Source organism: Ambystoma mexicanum, chromosome 3q (genome assembly GCF_040938575.1).
Source record: "Ambystoma mexicanum isolate Mex_15411 chromosome 3q, UKY_AmexF1_1, whole genome shotgun sequence".
NCBI lineage: Eukaryota > Metazoa > Chordata > Amphibia > Caudata > Ambystomatidae > Ambystoma > Ambystoma mexicanum.
This window is the reverse complement of record NC_090926.1, coordinates 1,287,100,553-1,287,121,287: the sequence shown is the minus strand read 5'-3', so window position 1 is coordinate 1,287,121,287 and position 20,735 is coordinate 1,287,100,553.

The window sequence follows — 20,735 nt, the reverse complement described above, 5'->3', positions numbered from 1 at the left end:
GAGCCGAGCGGGCGCACATTCTAACTTACTGGCCCTATCTGGCTAACAAGTCACAGATATGCTCCGTATGGCAGTGTCACCCAATTACAATGCTAAAACTAATTAGACATGGCGAATTAAATTACGTCTGACCAAAACACACACATCCCAGGTCATGCATGGTACAACACGCAGGCCGTGGGCGAGGCCTAGCAGGGGGCGGGGAATGAGAAGAACACCGAAAATGCGAAAATGTGGCGGTATGAGTGACGGCATGTAGGCAGTCCATCGCATGCCCACAATAGTGCGGCATGAGACATATTCATGGATCTGGCAACCTCTTGGCAGGGAAATGGCCACGCAGTGCCCTAGAAATCTACACCACCCGAAAGCAGGTGTACGGACTTGCGTGGAGGAATCGCAACTCGGGAGGTGAGTTTGCATATCGAATTTCGGGGTGCGTGCATGCAGACGGGGTTCCGATCGTACTTAGGGGTGCGCATACGCATCATAGCGGGGTGCTGAGATGGATTACAGAGGTTCGCACGCAGATTGACTGGAAAAATATGTGCGTTTCCATGAAACTGTATGCATTTTCTCGAGGTGCAGGTTGCATTTACAGGGAACCCAGCGCAGTGCTGACAAGGTGCAGGTTTGGTTGGGGGGACCCCACGCACTGTTCATGGGATGTGTGTTTTCGTGGACTGGGAGCCCGCAATTGTAAGTGAATGTGGCTGTTTCGGCTTTGCCTGAGGGTGTGTCGGGGCGTGCCAGGTGCAACTTGCATATAGGCCTACTTTGCAGGGACAATTCCGTGAATACTCTGGGTGTACATTTTTTCGTATGCGCGTAGCCTCACGCAGAGTCGGTCTCGGGGCGCAGGCATTGTGGCATAAATGCGTTCTGTTCCATTAATCGGGCCCATAGTGTGAAGATTGTACATGTATTGATATTGATATTTTATTTGTATCGCACTCATACTACACAAGTGTTTCAGAGCGTGACGAGGCAAGGGAAGGGAACAAGGCAGAACAAAACCAACTATCTTACTAGGCCCAGTGACCTTGAGAACACGCAAGTGCAGGGGAGAGGGAAGGGGGAAAGTGCCGGGGAGATGGGAAGAGGTGGAAAGTGCTGAGCAAAGGAATAAAACAACAACAGTGGTAGTGCAGCCAGCAAGTGGCAAGTGCTAGGTTTAAGGCACAGACAGGGGGTATCTGATAAGTGCAGAAAAGGGGGGACTGTAGGGTTCCAGATACAGACCCAAGTGCAAGGGTTGCCAGGAGGCAGTGCGGGTGCGTGGCAGGGTGAGCAGGTACCTGGGCCCGAAATCATAGGGTTACTAGGTGCACGATTCTGAAGCAGAACAGATCAGCGGGGGAGAGGAGGAGTGAAGGCAGAAGCAAAGAGGAAGGTCGTGAGGTGCTTCTGGAACCGGAGGTGGTTCTACTCAAGTTTCAGAGTGGCAGGAAGGCTGTTCCGAAGGGACGCCCGAGCCGAAGAAAGAGATCTACCCCCAGCTCGTTTCTTTGAGAAACGACTGACCCTGAAGGAGTTGGAGGTGGAGGAGCGAAGAGCTCGAGAGCGAATATATTTTCGGAGGGACAGTTGAAGGTATTTTGGACCCAGGCCCCAGAAAGCCTTGTGGACAATGCAGAGGGTCTTGAATTTAATCCTTGCAGCCACCGGGAGCCAATGAAGTGATTTCAGGGCTGGAGAGATACGATCCCAGGGCTTGAGGCCAAGGACAAGTCTTGCAGTCCTGTTCCGGATGAGTTGCAGAGGGCGGAGAGTAGAGGCAGGTAGATTTAGAAAGAGGCTGTTACAATAGTCCAAGCTAGAGAGAACTAGGGCTTGAGAGACAGTGAGCTTCTGGGGGAAGGAGAGGAAAGGCAGAAGACGTCTGAGGAGGTGGCACAGAAATGGCGCAAGGGCTGTGTGGCAAGAAGGACCCTGTGTGAGCCGTGGCGCAGAATGTATATTGCGAGGCACACGTATTCATGGATTTCAAGACGCATTACTAGCCATCGCGCAAGTAACAACAAGCTGCGAGGGGAATGCCCACAACACGCCCCCACGCACATCAAAAAGCAAGTTAAAGGGCTAACACGGCGCAAGCCTCAGTGCCACCCCTGGCACAGCATCTAGTACCGCAGCAAAATGCTGCGCCTCACCTCGCAACCCCAGGCCGCACCCCAGAGAAAACGTGTGTCCTCCCTCGCAAGCCCAGCCCATATCACAGCGAAATCACATGCCTCACCTCGCAATCCCAGGCCACACCCCAGAGAAAAAAAAATGTAGGCTAGCAAATAATCCTGCCTGCACATAGAGTGTAAACAGATTTTGTTTTAAATTGTCTGTTTTTTAAAAAATCATTTTTATTCTTTTAGCAACAAAAACTCAAACATTACAAACTATAAGGACATTCGCATATATGCTTGCATCATAATACTACAAATTAAACATTTCGGTCCTTCCTCCCCGCGACCCCTTAACTCGAGCCCCTGTTTACATGTCATTGTCCTACTTATCTTCAGGTGTGTCCACTTCAATTATCTCTTCCTTATCATCTTCGCTGTGGTCGGCCTGGGAGGGTCCTATCATTGAGGCCACCAATTGTCTCTATGCTATGAGGGGTCCCACCTCCCCCCCACCCCTGCTGACTGCTTCGTACCAAGCAGCCGTTTCAGCTTCTGCCCATTTCATGAGGTCCACCCACCACATCTCAATTCTAGGCCGTTGGGCTGCCTTCCAACACATTGCAATTCTCTGTTTGGCCAGAATGTAGGCCAGGTCTTTCATTTTACTGATGTGCTTCAGGTTACGTGGTCTGGTAAAACTCCCCAGCATGCATGCCCAAGCTGACTCTACCTCAAAAGTAATTCCTTTTTCCGCGAGGCGAACCTTCAGCTTCGTCCAAAACCTCCCCACCTCCGGGCAAGCCCAAAACATGTGTAGCATCCCCACTTCTTCCTCCCCGCACCGTGGGCTTTTCTGTGCCATCGGGCCTCCAAACTTGGCTATTTTACCGTGGGTCATGTATGACCTATGAGTGACATACAATTGAATCTGCTGAAGCCTTGCGTTTCGGGACACTTTCTTGTGATACTTTTGGGCTCTGTCCCATTGCCCATCCAGCATGGATTCTCCCACTTCCTCCTCCCAGTCTCGCCTCAGTTGGAGCAGCTCTTTACCCACCCTGGTGCCCAGTAGGTCATATAGACGAGATATCTCATGCCCGCCCTCCGAAATATCATACATCGTCTCAATGGTTGCGTCAGGTTGTTCCGTGAGCACAGCCTCCGGCCAACTTTCTCGCACGTGTTTGGTGATTCTAGTGTAAGTAATGTGTTGGCCTTTATGCACCCTGGTGTCCTCCATTAATCTCTGAAAGTCTACTGCCACCCCCTCCTGCCATATATCCCCAAGGGTCGCCAGGCCCATCGGTTCCCAGTATCTACGGATCCCTTTTATCACTTGTGAGTCCTCCCCACATAGCGCCACTAACGGCACCTGCAGGGAGAATGGGATTGGGTTTCCCACTATTTGCCATGGCCTGCGCCACATTTCCCAGCCTAGCACCAGCAATCCCGCCATACCCAGCACATTTGGTTTAGGCAGCCACACTGTCTCCCTAAGGAAGAAGGGGGCAGTGTCTTTATACAATAGCCTGGCTTCGGCCGTTTCTTCATTGGACAACCACCTGGCCACGTATTGCAGCTGTCCCGCCAAATAATATAGCTCAAAGTTCGGCAACTTTATACCCCCTCTGTCACACGAGTTTTGTTATTTCCAAAGGGCCACCCTTTTCCTGGAGTTGTGCCACAAGAAGCCCCTACACAAGCTGTGGAGTTTAACAAAAAAGTGTTTAGAGATCGCAAACGGGATGTTTGCGAAGAAATGCAATAGTCTGGGAAGGACTACCATCTTAATCAAGGCCGCTCTACCCATCATGGCCAAGGGCAGTCTGGACCAAAACCCCATGCTATTCTTAATGCCGTCAACTGCCTTTACTGTATTATGTTTGTGTTCCTGCTCTGTCGAAATGATATATGTGGATTCCTAAATACCAGAATGTCTCGGTCCGCCAGGGTATCGGCAAGACCGGTAGGTTTGCAAGCAGGGTGCGTCTGTATCTCCCCATGGGGAACATGCTCGATTTCTTGGGGTTCACTGCTATGCCCGAGAGGGTGGCATAATGTTCCATCACCTCCAGGAAATATTGTAAATTTTCCTCTGGGAAGCGGAGATATAAGAGTATATCATCAGCGTACAATGATATGAGATGCGGACCCCCCGCAGTGTGGATCCCTATCTCCCCGTATTGTTGTCTGAGGCAGATTGCCAGTGGCTCCAGTGCAAGGATATACAGCATGGGCGACCAGGGGCAGCCCTGTCTAGTGCCCCTGCTGAGTTGCCATTTGTCTGAGATAGATACTTGCGCCCGTTTTGACCCTAGCAATTGGGGAGCTATATAAAAGTTTGACCCACCTCAGATACCCTGGCCCCATCCCGTACTCCCTCAGAGTCGAAGGCCTTAATGGCATCCAGCGAGACTATTGCCAGTTCGCCGGGGTCTTTCTCTGTTTGGTCAATAATGTGGTGGAGTCGCCTATGATTGTCGGTTATGTTCCTGCCGGGAACATATCCTGTTTGATCGGGGTGTATCAGTTTGCCAATGACTCTCTTGAGTCTGTTCGCTAGCGCTGCTGTGTGGATTTTGCCATCCTGATTAAGCATCGATAGGGGCCTGTATGACCCATAGTCTGTGCCTGGCTTTCCCGGTTTTAAGAGCGGGATGATCACCGCCTCTCGTAAGGACTCTGGTAGCCTGCCGTGCTCAAACGCCTCATTTAGCATGGTCAACAGCGGGGGTAGCACCTCTTGTTTGTACATTTTATAGAATTCACTGGGGAGCCCGTACGGCCCCGGGGCCTTGCACGTGGGCAGGTGCTGAACCACTATCTCCAAGTCTACTAGCGTGATTGGGGCGTCCAGGTCCTCTCGTTCCCGATCATCTAATTTGGGCAGGCCTATGTCCTCTAGTGTTTCCTGAATTTTTTGATCCGTCTCTTCCCCTGCCTCTCCGTAAAGACGTTTATAATATCTAAGAAACCCTTCATTAACTCCCTCTTGGTGTACCAGCACTGGTCCTTGTCCCCTTTGATTTCCCTGATCGCTGGCCGAGGCGTTTCATTTTTATATAACCATGCCAACAGCCTACCCGGCTTGTCTCCACTCGCGTGTTGCCTCTCAACATATTTCTTGTAACTCAGCTTGCATAATCTATCCCAGTGCTCGCTGCTAGCCTGGTGTAGCAGCTTTATCCTCCCCGCATCCTCCTGTGAGGTGCCCCCCTTATGCATTATGTCTTCCAGCTTCCTCTCTGTTTCTTGCAACTTCTGCTCCACGCCCCCCTGGAGCCCTCTAGATTTTGAAATGGCTACTCCCCGTATTACTACTTTGAATGCCTCCCACAAGTTTCCCTCCAACTGGACACTACCCGTGTCAGTATCAAAATATTCGGTGATCGCCTCCCTGAAGTCCTCCCGGAATCCCGAGTCCTGCAGGGCCTCAGCTCTGAGCTTCCACGTCGAGATTCTCGCTCTGGGGGGCCGGTGTCGCCACTCCAGGACCAAGGGGGAGTGGTCCGATAGCACTCTGGCCTTGTATTCCGCACCCGTCATCTTTCCCACCAGCTCCGATGCGGCAAAAATGTAATCAGCCTCCTGTGCAGGTTATGTGGAGCCGCGTAGTGTGAATACTGCCCATCTGTTGGGTGTAACTGTCTCCAGACATCCTCAAGTCCCACGTCTTTCAGTATGGCCTGCAATGCTTCCGCGGCCGCAGTGGGTCTGTCTGGTTTACTATCTGATCTATCCATTTTAGGGTTTAATGTGCAGTTAAAATCTCCTCCCCATAGGATCGTGCCGCCCAATAGAGGCACAATTTTGCCATATAGGGTCCTAAAGTAGGCTGTTGTATCTTGGTTAGGGGCATATAGATTTATAATGCTCACTTCCCTGTTTTTCAGCATCCCCCTCATCACTGTCATTCTGCCTTCTGGGTCCATCGTGGTCTGAAGCAGTTGGAATGGTACGTGCGGTGCCACCCACGTGACGACCCCCCTCACGTAGGCTGAGTATGTGGCTCCAGTGGAGCACCCTCTCCGCTTTCTCTGGACCACCTCCAGCTTCTCCCTAGTGAGATGGGTTTCCTGTAGTAGCGCTATGTCAATCTTCAGCCTTCTCAGCTACATCATTATTTTTATTGCGCTTCAAGTAACTGTTAAGGCCCCTCACATTCCAGGTCACCACCCTAAGGCTACCCACGCCATCTGTGGGTTGTCCCGCCTCCCCTCTCAGTTTCTCCCTCCTGCCTGATTTGACACAAGATTGGGCTTGTTTCCCTCCCGCTCCCAACAAAGAACCCCCCCCAACTAGCCTTCACCCCCACCCTTTTCCAACACTGCACACAACCCCTGACCTCCCCCCACTCTACCCAACCCCAACAAGTGCCCAGCTTCATCGTTGGATCTCAGGCTCCCCCGCTTTTGGTCTAGCTTCGAAATGCCGAATGTAGGACCCGGCAGGGTGTCACCTGTCTGCTGGTGACCCAACTAATCTATTTGATGTGGGGATTTGAGGGCTGGTTCCGTTAGGCTCCTATGCCGTTAGCTAAGTTCCTTGTGCTCACAGATCATACATATGTGTTCCGCCCTAATCACATACCTCCATCAGGCTATATCCCTTACTATATTCAAGTCCTAATGTCTTAGGCTGCAACACTATGTGCCGCAATTACGTGTTACTTATCTGCGCTGTCTTCATCCCAGATGCCCGATTCTTGGGGGAAGCTCTGCATGTCTAGCCATTCCATTGCGTCTTCCGGGGTTTCAAAAAACAGAGTTCTGCTCTTGTGGAACACCTTCAGTTTAGCCGGGTAGAGCAGCCTCCTTTTCATGGTCCCAAAGTTCATGCATCGGCGTTGCACCTGCAGGGAGTAATCCGGGTATGCAGTTATGTGTGCTGATGCCCTCTGTATCGTTCCGCCCTTCCGGAAGTGCTCAAGGATCCTCTCCCGGTCACGGTAGTTCAGGATCTTAGCTATCATCGGTCTGGGGGGAGTTCCCAGTGGTGGCTTCCTCATCAGGGCCCTGTGCGCCCTTTCCACAGCGAACCCCTGGGACAGCACTCCCCCGGTTATCTCCTGTGCAGCAACATTGATTCAATATATTCCATAGGGTTAGGTCCTTCGGCTCCTTCAGGCAGTCCGACAATGCATATATTATTTTTTCGGGCGCGTCCCTCCGCTTCTTCCGCCCTACTTTCTCTAAGTTTCCCATTCGTTGTACTAGGGCATGAAGTTCAAATTTGTGAGCTGCGCATGCTGCTGTGTTCAGGGCCACCTCCTTTTCTAAATCATCTATGCGTTCAGCCAGCGCTCTGACGTCTTGCCGGAGGAGGTTTACCTCTTTTTGTACTGCCCCGACAATGAGCTCTAGTGCGGCCTTCATCTCAGTCATGGCCAGTCCTAGTTTGGTTTCCCAGGCCACTTTTAAGTCAGCAATCGCAGCGAGGATCTCCTGGTCTCTGCTCCCAGCATCCGTGCTCCCAGAGGGGGGTTTGTCTTTGCTCCTGGTCCCTTACGCTCCTGGTGATGTCCTGGCATATTCATCAAGCGTGGGTTGCTTGTCCTTCACTCTAGGCAGTTTGGTAGACATCTCAGTGTTTCAGGGCTGCATATGCGAGCCCGGCCACTTGAGGTCTTGGCCCTCGTAAGGTTGGACTGCTTCCAGTGCCCGGACCCCAGTAAGTGGCACCAGGAGATCTCTTATATGGCCAGCTCTGCTCCTGGAGTGGGCTGTGTCCTCCCATGTGATTGTTCTAGAGCGAGTTAATCCGCTGTGGCTGCCCATCCAAGCCACTGTTGGTCCGGTCCTATGCTAACAAGTCTGTTCGGGTGCGAGCACTGCCCCGGCGTTTGTTAGCCCTAAGCCCCGCCAGATCACCGTGGCCCCTTGCGCTTAGATAGTGATTGTGGAGCTTGGTGCCAGGTACACTTGTCTGCGCCCCCCGTATGCCTACTGTCCAGGCTAGGGGGTGTCTCCCTCTCCACTGCCTCTATTATGACTGCACGCTGTTCTGGATCCTGTGGGGCATATTGACCCCTTTAAATGTTTGTACTGTCTGACTAGTTTGTATGGGCACCTCACTTGCACCCAGGTGTTCCGGCACTGCTCCCACCCGGAGTCTTCTTTGTGCGTATGCAGCTGATCGTGTCTTGGTCAGCTTCAATGGTTTGAATGTTCCCAGCTGCCTCCAGGCGAGATTCGGAGCTGCAGGGCTCAGTTCCTCACATCACAATAGCCAGCCTGGATACAAGTGTAGCGGCCACTACACTATTCTCTCGGCGGCCTCTCCTCCCGACGCGCGACTCTTGTAGTGCGCTCGCCGGGACCCATGAGGCAGAGACAATGTTGCACTCCGGGCAGGCCCGGCTTCTTTATTATGCACACGCAGCGCTCCTCATTGCAGGCGGACCCCACTCAGTTCCCGCAGGCACACGCTGGCTCCCCACCTCACAGCGTTACAGCTCCGCTCCAATGGACCAAACCGCGGGCCCCCGTTCCGGGAGCCCAACTCTCCTCGCGTACCTCCGGCACAATCCAAACACGGGCCAGACTCTTCTTTGTTCGTCGGCCGTTCAGGCGACGGCCATTGTCCTTTTGTGTGCCGCAGACCCTCGCGTTGCGAAGCAGGCTCTAATGTCTCTTCCACGCAGGCGTTCCATGTCTTATCATCCCAGGATATGCTCCGCTGCTTCCCCTGCACGGGCGGTTATTTGTAGGCTGGATCTTGCGAATATAGCACGATTAATACAGGATGTTGGTCAGATCGGACGGAGCCCTGGACGGACACGTCCTCTTACATGGCTTCCTAGCCACACACCCCCTTGTCTGTTTAGCCCATTAAAGAAAAATACACTTCCGTATATAAAAATGCAGGCTGGCAGTTAATCCTGCCTGCAGATAAAGAATACACACATTTTGTTTTGAAAGCACTGTGTGCACCATTAAATAAAAATACACAGGGCTAGATTCTAGAACATACACTTTTAAAATGGTTTTCAAATCTTATTTAAATATGTTACACTTTTAAAACACAGCTATTTATTTACAAGCTTGCAGTAAATACATAGAATCAACTGACTTTTAAAAGTAGAATGCCTATTTCGTCACCGGGCTTTAGATGTCCTGGGATCTTCAGTTCCAGCCAGGGCTTCATAGATTCCTGAAATCCACAGCAATGTTCTGGCAGGCCTCCTAAGCATGGGTTTTAAAGACATCTGAAACTGAGAAGTCCCCCAAAATACAATACAAACTCCCCAATGAGAGTCAATAACAGACACACACCAGTAGGGAATGAGACCACAACCAAGTGCGGGTAAATTTAAGAGGTAAAGTTTATCTAAATAAGATAGGGCATGCAGAGAACTCTGCTTAATCCGAGAACGCTCTGCCAAACAATACACAGTCAATACAATTTAAAGTGTTACAGCATCATTGATGGCGAAATACATGCAGTACAAAAGTTACATTTCGATTGGTGGAGCGGCAGGTCCAGTATGGGTCCTTAGGGGCCGTCTTCATGCGATTGGATGGTGGCTTGGCTGCAAGGCGGATATCACGTGCATCATCTGGGCCGTTCAGTGTGAGGTGAAGGTCATGTGGTTCTTGGTAAAATAATTGCTGCTAACTCTCTAATCTAAACATTACTTCAAAAGATGCGATAAATGATCATCATTTGTATCTTTGGCATTCGGGGAGTAAACCATATATTTCACCAGTGTGCTTTTATTAGTTTGTCTTAGATCACTGGAAAGGTGCAAGGTATGGGGTCATCTCTGCCAGGTGGTATGGGGGGTGAGCGCTCAGTGCGGGCCCAGTGGAGGGATGAAAGGATACAATTGTTGCCTTTTTGGCAGCTCAGGCACGGGAAAGGAAAGAGGAAAAAAGGTGGGGTCCCCTGTGCTCGCTGTGCGTGGCGCTGCTGAGGGGAGGGGAGGCCCTGCAGAAACCAGAGTGTGGCCTAGCTCGAATAATGGAATTAGAAGTACACAAAATAAAGTCTGAGCAAGTTTTTCATGGCCTTTTCTGCGCAGGGTAGGTGAGGGGGTTTGGTTACGTCTCAGACCATATCTTTATATATAATACATGGGTGTAATAATGTCCAATCTGCAGCAAGATCGTTCTATTTACATCGGCCCGTGGGCCACACATATTACATCATGACACATATTCTTCTGACATCTCGCATGTGCACATATTATGTGAAGGTGGTTGACCTGCACCGTAAAACAAGGGTACGTGGGTCCAAATATCTTATCTACTATAATCAATTAGTTAACACATTCATTGTTAGGCAGAATCCTGTGCAGTTTCTTTAGGGAGCACTACACAAGATTAGGACTACAAGTGAGAGCAATAAATCCCCTTTATTATCAGTCTGTACCACAAAGATTTAGTTGGTAGCTGTGGCTGAGCAGTCAGACCTGCCTCCAGGCGAGATTCGGAGCTGCAGGGCTCAGTTCATCACATCACAATAGCCAGCCTGGATACAAGTGTAGCGGCCACCACACTATTCTCTCGGCGGCCTCTCCTCCCGACGCGCGACTCTTGTAGTGCGCTCGCCGGGACCCATGAGGCAGAGACAATGTTGCGCTCCGGGCAGGCCCGGCTTCTTTATTATGCACGCGCAGCGCTCCTCATTGCAGGCGGACCCCACTCAGTTCCCGCAGGCACACGCTGGCTCCCCACCTCACAGGGTTACAGCTCCGCTCCAATGGACCAACCGCGGGCCCCCGTTCCGGGAGCCCAACTCTCCTCGCGTACCTCCGGCACAATCCAAACACGGGCCAGACTCTTCTTTGTTCGTCGGCCGTTCAGGCGACGGCCATTCTCCTTTTGTGTGCCGCAGACCCTCGCGTTGCAGAAGTACACAAAATAAAGTCTGAGCAAGTTTTTCATGGCCTCTTCTGCGCAGGGTAGGTGAGGGGGTTTGGTTACATCTCGGACCATATCTTTATATATATATAATACATGGGTGTAATAATGTCCAATCTGCAGCAAGATTGTTCTATTTACATCGGCCCGTGGGCCACACATATTACATCATGACACATATTCTTCTGACATCTCGCATGTGCACATATTATGTGAAGGTGGTTGACCTGCACCGTAAAACAATTGTACGTGGGTCCAAATATCTTATCTACTATAATCAATTAGTTAACACATTCATTGTTAGGCAGAATCCTGTGCAGTTTCCTTAGGGAGCACTACACAAGATTAGGACTACAAGTGAGAGCAATAAATCCCCTTTGGTATCAGTCTGTACCACAAAGATTTAGTTGGTAGATGTGGCTGAGCAGTCAGACCTATCTCGAGAGGGAGATGAGCAGTATTCAGGGTTTACACATTAGGCACACTAGACTATGGAACAAGGAAACACTGATCAAAGCTTTGTAGTTAAAAAGTAGATATATATTGATTTTATACACTTCTAATCAAACATATGTATCACAAGTATCAAGCAAGTTAAGTTAAGTCAAGGAAAAATATACACACTCCCTATATGAATTGTAGACCAAGTGAACCAGAATGAAAACTGAGCAAAACGGCACATTTTCAACTGCACACAAGGGATCCTCTAACAATTCCTCACAAGGGAGGGAAAGCACAAGTTATTCAGAAATAGGTTCTTATATACCCTAGCAACACTTCCCCTCAGTTGTGAACCAGTTCAGCGGAACAGTGCATCAATATAAGCAATACTTAGAATGGAAACTGAGCAAAATGGCATTTCACAAGGATTATGCGTGGTGGGAAGAAAGAGTAGTTATAAGAAAGGGGTGCAACACACAGTTCGAATGGAGAATCAATCTCGAGAAGGCAGATCTAACAAATGTGACCAGAGTCAGTAGGCCTGTGCCAGAGTTAGTGGTACAGGGCAAGGGCCCAGGAGCAAAAATGTTCTCGTAGATGCAGTCAAGTCTTTGGTTAACGATATTTGAAATGGTGGTTGCAAAAGTTTGGAAAGACAACGTTAAGAGAGGGGGGCGGCCGACCCAACAGGTAGGTAAAGGATTTAAAACACCTTTAGTGCTACCGCGAAGAAAGGGCGGCCTGGCGGAACAATGTACCTTTAAAGTGAAGAAGTGGCTCCTGCGGTGGCGGTTGTTCCTGGTAGTTCCTGCAGTTCGAGGTGTCCAGCAGAGGAAGAGCGGCTCTCTTCATTGGAGGAAGGTTCGAGGTAATGCACTACCCAGGGATGAAACCAGCCGCGGTGCTGCCAAACGAAGTTTAAAAGGTACACTCCTTTTAATGGCGGTCCGGTTCGATAGCTGCCTGGCTATCCGGTCTCCAAGTGCGGGGCACTGGCGATTCGACCACAGCAGGTTTCGGGAAGGCGATTGGCAAACTGGTTGGCCCCACCAGCTCAAGGGAAGAAGGCTCTTTCAGATGAAGATCTCCTCTCGTCGTGTGGAGAAAAGTGGTGAGACGCTGCAGCAGGGCTTCACCTGTGGTTCAGTCGTTGCAGATGTCTTTGGCTTCTCTCCTCTTCAGCTTCTTAGTTCCAGTGGCGACGTCTTGCTCCTCCAGTCCTCAGGACCGTGCTTTTATGCAAAAAGAACCCCATTCATACAGCCTAGCTGTCACTCACAAAGTGGAGTGGTCACTTGGCGGGAGACCCTCCAGCCTATCAGGAGAGAGTGTGACATGGGTTGCGGAGGCAACCCTGTCCAGGGGTCCTACTCCCCCTCCCACACAATGGACCCACCCCAGACTCAGTGGTGCCGGAAGGAGGGCTTCTGGGCAGAAGCCTGCCAAACGGACGAACAAAGGATCCCCGACCTAGGTTAGGATTGTAGAGAAAGACACGATAAAAAAGTTATATTAAAGTTCTGGCAAAAATAACCCACCAAAGCAAAGTTAACATTAAAATTCACTGGCGGTATGTTAGAGGCTGCCAGAAAAAGTGGTAGCCTCGAACAATGGGAAAATCCCATAGAGAAATATTTGCGGTCGAATATTTATGGTAGTAACTACTGCCACCAGCCAGAAACTTTTGAGAGAGGTACTATACGGTACCCTCTCGAAAATGAACATAGGAGAAAAACTATTAACCCCTTCCAGTACCTCCATAGTAAGATGGGTTGTACTGGTTTAGTTCATAGAAATTGACTAGTAAAGTCAATGGGGACTTTACATGCCCTGGGAGACAGTAGTCAGTCCCAGGGTATGGAGTCTATGTTTGGGGGTCGCTAAGACACCCCTGTGTTACTGCACTGAGGGTGCTGTGTAACACAAGTGAATAAAGATGGTTCCTATGGGGGAGAGAAAATCCCATAGGCATTAAACACAAAAATAGCCTGGAACACACATAGCAAAAATGCCTAAGAGTGGGAAAAAGAGTCTCACTCTTAGCAGGTAAAAAGAAACAAACCCTTCAAATCCAGCAAAGCTGCCGGGGGACTCTATAGGTAAGGGAAATTAGCCATGAAATGAGAATTCTCCCTAACATTCATTAAACATCCTTTTTGATCTCATGAAGGCAGCTTTATCATATGTTAGTACAGGGAAGAATATATGGTCACACGTGGGATTAGTACTAGGGGTGAATCTGGGTGGCACACAGTCGTGGGGCATGCATCTGCTACATCAATAAAGGGTGTGAGTTTAGGGGTTGTGTGGGTCGTATGTCTTCTGGGTAAGGTCTGCGAGTACAGAGGCAGATTTGTGCAGATGCATGGTTTTTTCCAGGACCAAGCTCTGGCCCGGTCATTCACAGGGTAGTGATGTAAGGAGGAAGGCGAGAGATACAATGTTTAGTTTGTAGCCTTTCGTGCCCAGCCTTCCATGAGAACAGGACAGTCACAGAGACAATAGAGGGGAGGAGGAGGGTGGGGGTCATCCTGCTGGCTGTGCGCGGACACTGATGGGGAGAGGCGCCAGCCTGCAGCTTGGTGTTTCTATGGACCTATCTAGGCCTAATACAAAATGGTGTTGTAGTTGGGGCCTACCGATATGAGTTGCATATGTGTGGGTCACCCCAGGGTGGTCCATCACCCTGGCCAGGGGCACATGGTCAAGCTCGGTGTGAGTGAGTGTAGTGTGCATATGTGGACTGGAATATAGGGGAGAGTGGTCGAAAAAGAACTTCCTTCCTTACATTCTCCCCTTTCGTTACTTAAGTAACGAATATTGTAACTCTCCCAACCTCCTGCGTTCTGCTTCTTCAGCCACCGCTTCATCCCAAGCAGGAGTCCCTTTTTGTGGCATCCATGCCCTGCAAACCGCCCGCAGGCTTTCCCCTGCCTGTGCATACTCGTCAGGGGTGCACGTCATGTAAATACAGCCCCCATCCCCTTCCAGGTCTATCCAAACTTCATCATACCATTCTAATATTCAGGGATCTTTTATGGTTGTGTGGTTTAGTGGGTCTACAATGTATCCAGTGTTATATATAGCGGTCCTTCTATACTTTGGCTCAGAGTCGTCACCAGTCTAAACTTGCGCCTCATGTGTCATCTGCACCACTCCTGCTGCACGGTCCATTGTCACCATCATCATTGCACTGTTTGGTACTGTGTTTGCGCAACACCTGAGTCCTAATTGGCACACACAGAAAAGTAAAAGAAAAAAGACGATGATAGGCATCAGCAGCTTGACTGTCATTCCGAGCCAGGAGGGGACCCACGAGAAAATGTTGTCCAACTAGGTGCTGGGCTGCACCCCACCTTCTTCCTTCATTCGCTCGCCGAGGTTGTGCACCGCTGCTATAATGTGAGATAATGTTCCATTGTCCGCGACTGCAGAGGGTACGAACGTGCAACATGCGCTCCCGATTTTTCGGCAAACACCTCCATCCATTGCAGTCAACAGGTCTAGGACATACCTGTTCTGCAATATCATCAGCCGTAGGGCCCTCAGTTCCACTTTTATTACTTTGAACCCCTCTTCTGTGTCATTGGCCAGCTGGATCAGTTCCCAGTGCGTTATTTGGAGCCATTTCACATTTGCTCATGCCTGGATACTTGGAACGAGGGATGCAAAGAACGTTTCAGCGGAGGTAAACAATCTGAAGCGATCGGGAATCTGTGCCAAAAGTTCAGAGGATACCGTCGAGATATAATTTGAGGATCTTCGTTTTCGTGAGATTGTGCTCTGCAGCTACTCTTCAGAGAGGACATACGTGGGAGGTTCTTCTGCTGCTGGTAGGGGCTCAGGATACTTGGTTGTGGATGTCCTCCTCTCCCCCTTGGATATGGCTTTCAGGTATCACTGTCAGGGCAGAATGCAGCTTTGCCAGGGCGCACGTGCCCTTCCAGGACTGGGGAAGGTGCAGGTACGCCTGTTTGCCGCAATCCCAGTAAGTGTCCATCAATGCAGCCGTGCCTTTTTTCATGTCTGGGATGATGAGCGCTTTGGTACAGTTCTTGTTTGTGGCCAGATTTGTTCTTCCTTATCCATGGAAGCATAACTCATGCAATATCTCTTTCTGCAGCTTGAATGGTTTTTCAAGGGCTGTTACCCACGTGAGCTTTGTGATGTGTTGTGTCCATATGGGAGCGCATGTTCTCTGAACCCATTGTAACTTCTCCTCTGACAGTCCTCTCAGCGCTTCTGCTTTGCATGTTATTTGCTCGTCTTGCCATTTATTTTTCCGAAAATAGTGTTCCTTTTATCACTAAAATAGGCTCTTTCATGCATATTACTCCTTGTGGTCTGCTGTAACATGTCTTCTCATTCTCCAGCATTTCAAATGAGAGATGGAGGAGACACTGTGACTCTGCAATAGGCGACTCTTGTGGCAGCAGCACTTTAGGAGTACCTGAGGCATGGGGTATTAAGGAGCATACATAGCAGCTCTCATTTGTTGTTTGTTTTGCCGTTGTGATCATGTCTGCATACCATTTGTTAGACTGATGTGGGTGCTGTGGGTCCTATATTGTATCCAACCCTAAACCACGATATTCGCCATATTTCTTCCATCCCGCCCTCTTTTTCCTCCTTCTATTCCCCTCTGGTCCGTCTGGTGTTTTTCTTTCTTCCCCATATTTGATTGGGAATATCCCACTCTCTCCCCCCTTATCCCACTCATTATACATTACAACATATTTTTCAACAGTTCTCTCATTTGCATCTTTTATACTCTTTGTGTCTGAGGTAGATTGTGTAGTTGTGTAGATTCCATCGTTCAACCATGGAAATTCGGAATGCTCTGAGTCATTCATTTCATAAATACTAAACTCAAATTCATTCTAAAGGGCCATGGGGTCAGTTAGTACAGGGGCGGTGACCATGTAACTGTCGTTGTGCGTATCATTTTTGTGGGTCCCGTGTGGCCAAATCAATTTGAATCCATCCCATATAAGGTGGGTTCCTTGTTTCACTAATTTCGCCCCTCATTCATATCGATAGATATAAATGATATTGCCCAATATAATACAAGTCCAAACATCATAGAAAAGAAAACTATTGCACAGAAAAAAGTACACATTCGTATGAATAAGCTCTTAAGCTATTTACTCTATTCCTATCTCTATCTATGCTAGTGTTGTTGACAGTGGGGGCCCCCATCGTTGCCATGGATGATCCTACAGAGTGAGATACAAAAGGGGTTAAGTACACATTCATATAAATATTATTTCGGCATTCTACTTTTATTTTATCACTTTTCATTTTCCGCTATACTTTTTATACATCTTATTTCTATTACAGCTGTTCAAATAGTCTTAAAAACCATGTGTTGGCATGAGAGAGAGAGAGAGAGAGAGAGAGAGAGAGAGAGAGGGAGAGAGAGACGGAGAGAGAGAGAGAGAGGGAGAGAGAGAGAGAAAGAGAGAGAGAGAAAGAGAGAGAGAAAGTGAGAGAAAGAGAGAGAGAGAGAGAGCAAAACACTGTCATTCTCATAACAGGCCCTGTAATACTCTGTGGGGCCGATTCATGGAATTTTTGTGCCAAAAACTGAGATTTGTGCGCCATTCTACCCGCAAAATCCTGTTTAACAAATGGGGATTTGCGGGCAGAATGGCACACAAATCCCTGTTTTTCAGTGCAGAAATTCCATGAATCAGCCCCTTTTTATTTATTTTATTCAGTTTTGTAGAGCGCACGTCAGCCCGGGGGCATCGTGGCGCTTGTTACAGACAATTTCTTAGTTAAATAGGATACAATATATACATACAAATACAATATTTACAGTAGACATGTACACATTAGCAATGCAGTATATTTACATGGATTCCTGAGAGTTTCCTATTATTTTGCGAGGAATGAGGTTTTCAGTTTCCTGCGAAAAATAGGGAGTGAGTTTTCCGCTCTAATGTCTGCAGGAAGAGCGTTCCAGGTCTTGGCTGCAGGGAAACTTAGACCTCCGGCTTTGGCTTTTTTGATGCGTGGGATGCAGAGTAGGTTGGAGTATTGCATCCTGGTGGCACGGGAGGAGGTTGGTTTGAAGTTGGTTTCTGATAGATAGGACGGGGCAGAGAGAGGCATTTGTGAGTGAGGGTGAGGATTTTGAGAGTGATCCGCTCTTTGACCGGGAGCCATTGGGCTGAGTGCCTGGCATGGGTGATATGCTCTCTTCTTGGGATACTAAGAGCGGCCCGGAGAGCATTGTTCTGCATGACTTGTTGTCTGTTTAGGTTTTTGGCTGATGTGCCTGCTAGGAGTGCATTGCAGTAGTCCAGTTTGGCTCCAATGGTTGCTCTAGCTATGGTGAGGCAGTTGGGTTTAGAGAGGTAAGGCTTGATGGCGTTTATGAGTTTGGTGGTGTGCGCAGATGAGGAAGTGATTGCGCTGACTTGTCTAGTCATAGATAGTGAGGAGTCAAGGTATACTCCCAGTGTCTTTACGGCTGTGGATACGGGATGATGGAGTTGTCAATGGAGAAGTTAGCGTACAGTTTGTCAAGTTTGTCTAGGGTGTTCTGTTGACCTAATATCATGATTTCCGTCTTGTCTCCATTGAGGCAGAGGCCATTAACTGCCATCCATGCCTTGATGATGGAGTAGATTGTGTGGAGTGCCTTGGCGTCTTCGTTGTATGATCCTGAAAGGGGTAGGAGTACTTGTGTGTCGTCCGCGTAGTTCGTGTATGTGATGCCGTATGAGTTGAGTTTGTAAAAGAGGGGCTTGGTGAACAAGTTGTAGAGTGTGGGTGCAGTGCATGATCCCTGAGGGACCCCGCAGTGGATTGTCGTGGGAGTGGCGTTGGCGATGTCCGAGAATACTTTCATGGCTCTTCCCTCTAGGAAGGAGGTGATCCAGAGAGCTGATTCTTTAGAGAAGTTGGCTGAGTGTGTGAGGTGTGAGGTGAGAGTCTTGTGATCAACCAGATCGAAAGCGGCTGAGAGATCTAGAAGGAGCAGGAGAGCAGGCTTTGTCCATGATTTGGGTGATCTGACTCTTTAGATCCACCAGGGCTGTTTCTGTGTCATGTCCTTCCCGGAAGCCTGATTGCCTCGTACCGAGGATGGAGTGGGTTTCCAGAAATTGTTGTATTTGGCAATGTGCGGCTTTGTCCAGTAATTTCAGGAGGAATGGCACCGTGGTTATTGGTCTGTAGTTGTTTGGTTGTAAGGGGTCGAGAGTAGGATTTTTTAGGAGAAGCCGGACCCAGGCTTCTTTGAGGCTAGCTGGGATTATGCCTGTTTTAAAGGACGCATTGATGAATGCTGTAAAGAGTGGCGCAAAGCAGTCTGCGCAGTCTTTGATGAGTTTTGGTAGGCAAATATCGCCTTTACAGGGGGAGGGTTTGAGATTTTTTGGTAGGTTGATAACTTCTGATTCAGTGAGGTCTCTGAAGGAGAAGTCAGGTATGGTGGGCTTGGACGAGGTGGGTGGTTCGTTGGTATGTTTAGTTCCTGTCTGTTTAGGGAGTGCTTTACAGTGGTCTTTGATTTTCTTTTGGAGGAGGTCAATTTTGTGTAGCATGGCAGCTTGGATTCTGGCACACCACGCTTCATCTTTGATTATTTCGTCCGGTGTATTGGGGGGGAGATGAGCTCATTAAAAAGGGCGAAGATCTCTTTAGAGTGTGATTTGGCATTAGAGATTTGTGTGTTGAAAGCGTTGGCTTTGGCATCGGTGATAGCTGTCTTATATTTGTGGGAGAGTAAGTTGAACTCCTTTTTGGTGCTGTTGCATGGGTTGGATTGCCAATTTTTTAGAGCTGCTCTTTTGTGGGAGCGCATTGAGTGCAGTTCTTCAGTGAACCAGGCGTTGGTGTGTAGAGATTTCTTCTCTTTTTTCCATTCGAGTGCTGCTATTTCATTGATAGCTTTGGTGATGACATCTTTGTAGATGTCTGCTAGGATATTGGGGTCATTAGCGAATAGGGGAGCTAACTCGGGGGTATTGATGTATGGACGCAGGTTATCCTCTGTGAGTTTTTTTGAGCTTCTGACTTGTGCAGCGCTAGCAGGGGTCAGAGTTTTGTGGTTTTTGGTGATAGGAATAGAGAACTCGATGCAGTTGTGGTCAGCCCAGGGCAGTGAGGAGTTGAAGGTAATAGTGGAGAGGCAGTTATGGTCTGCAATCCGGTCAAGAATGCGGCCTTTGGTGTGAGTAGGACTTTCTACTTTCTGGGTGAAGCCTAAGTCACTAAGTTCCTTGGTGAGGGTGACCGCAGGTTTGTCTTTAGCATCGTTGAATCCGAGATTGAGGTCTCCTAGTAGAAGGGTTTTGGTGGAGCTTTTGATATTATTGCTGAGGATATGGATGATGTTATCTTGGGAGTCTAGGGTGAGGCCTGGGGGACGGTATAGTAAGTGAATATTGATGATGCTGTTGGGTGACAGAGTGAGTTTGGCCGATAAGAGGTCAGAGTTGCTGGTCGAGGGGTGACTGACAGGTCAGAGCTGGAGGTTCTCCTTGTAGATGAAGGCTACTCTGCCTCCTATTCGTTCAGGTCTGTCTTTGAGTATGGTGAAGCCAGATGGTAGTGCAAGGGCAATGGCGGGGCCTGATGCTTCATGTAGCCATGTTTCAGTGATGGCCAATAGGTCAATGTTATTGTTGGTTATGAGGTCATATATATCAGATGCATGAGCTGGAAGTGATCAGACATTGAGGAGGGCACATTTGATGTGAGGTGTGCGTGGTTTGTTTGTGGAAGTGCGAGTGGTGGTCGTATCTGGTATGTTATGTGAGGTGGTATTGTGGGGTGTGGTGTGGTTAGTGGGTGGTGGACTGTAGGAGAGTGGGTGTCCCATGCGGGGGCAGCGTTTGGAAGTGGTACGGGAACTCAGTCTATAATTTCTGTGTTCTTTGGGAAGGGGTAGTGCGCTAAATTCTGTGGTCTGTGTGCGAGCTCTAAGTCTTTCTAGTCTATGCATAATTACGACACAGGGTGTGCGAGGTGGCAGGGTTTGTGTGGTATCCGGGGTAGCGCGATGCTTGGGGTAGGGGAGTGGGCTTAGTGGTGTGGGTATGAGGGGATGGATAGGAGTACAGAGTTGGAGAACAGTGAGTGTTGTGAGGAGAGTGAGCAGCGTGGTGGTGGCAGCGGTGAGCTTGCAGGACGCTATGGGCATGATTGTATGCTGGGCGGGGCTGTGTGTGGCGACCATAGGGCACAACACAATTCAAATGTGGTCTGAAGGCGACCATAAGGCACAACACAATTCAAATGTGGTCTGAAGGCGACCATAAGGCACAACACAATTCAAATGTGGTCTGAAGGCGAC